The sequence below is a fragment of the Octopus sinensis genome, unplaced genomic scaffold (genome assembly GCF_006345805.1).
Source record: "Octopus sinensis unplaced genomic scaffold, ASM634580v1 Contig10384, whole genome shotgun sequence".
NCBI lineage: Eukaryota > Metazoa > Mollusca > Cephalopoda > Octopoda > Octopodidae > Octopus > Octopus sinensis.
Window position 1 is genome coordinate 301700 of NW_021832124.1, and position 1334 is coordinate 303033.

At 48.7% G+C, this 1334-nt stretch overlaps 1 pseudogene; it reads right to left on the bottom strand.

The window, feature by feature from the left end:
• Positions 1-1331, bottom strand: LOC115228397 (annotated as a pseudogene).
• Between the last annotated feature and the right edge of the window lie 3 nt (positions 1332-1334).

The window sequence follows — 1334 nt, forward strand, 5'->3', positions numbered from 1 at the left end:
TCAGCAGTATTGCAGTAGGCATCTTCTTTCAGACTGAGCAAAATAAAACAAGACAGCAAACTTATCAGCCCCCTTATTCACGCAGATTGCCAAGTCCTTCGTCATTATTCCCCGGTTGATGGTTTCCACACAGGCCTTCTCCAACATGGTGCAAAATCTGACCAATTCTGGGTTGTTGTCGAGGACCCCTCGGTGGTTCAATCCAGACGTCCACGCAAAAATACTGGCGACGGGATTAGTGCTGGTGGCCTTCCCTTGCTGGTATTGGCGGTAATGGCGAGTGACGGTTCCATGGGCCGCCTCGGATTCGAGGGTGACACCATCGGGGCACATGAGAACACTCTTCATCATCCCCAATGACCCATAGCCTGCATTTCACTCACACCCGTACCCTGAGCTATCACATCCGACTGCACATCCCCGTCGTAGTTCTTGAGGGCCCAAATAAAACCTCCGTCGGACTTGAGGGCCTGAGCCACCATGTCGTCAATCAGACGATGCTGGTAGTCAATTCCCATCTCACGGAACTTGGTTTGGTAGTGACTAGGGATGGGGACAAGGACCAACCGAGCGTACATTTTTTGGAATATGTCCTTGAACTTGCCGTCGTATACTTTGAGAATGGTATTCTTCGTGCTCATAAACAACGGCATTTTCTTGGAAAGGGCCAATTCGAAACAACTCTTTGCGAAATTCGAGATAGACTACAAGAATGGGCAATTGGCAACCTCGTCCGTGTTGTACATGGCCATGGCAACCCCGGGGGACGAAAATCTGAACACGGATTTCCGCAACTGGTCTGAGGATCTGGCCGGCCTGAATACCAGTTCGACTTCTCCGGGCTCATTCACCAGTAATTCCGTCGATTTGTACTGCCCGTCAGTATAAAATGCAACCTGATCGCCGTAAGCATGTCTGCCCACTATGATCGGCCTGTTCCAGGATGGGACTACCCTCGGAATATTGTCGCAGAGAATTGGCTCACGGAAAACAGTCCCGTTGAGTATATTTCTGATGGTTCCGTTTGGACTGGGGTACATTTTCTTGAGGTTGAACTCTACAATGCACATTTCTCAAACCTCGCACTCGGTCTTGGTCGGGAGTGATTGTCGCACATTTAATGCCCACGTTGTACTTTCTGATGGCGTGGGCTGCATCGACCGTCACTTGGTCGTCGGTGGAGTCGCGGTTTGTTATGGATAAATCATAGTAGAGACACTTCAAGTCCAAATAGGGTTTTATCAACTTTGATCATTTATATAATTTACTGTCGATTTTATATCCGCCCAAATTACACGAGTCATTTCGTCACCGTCAAGTTCTACAATGGGGTT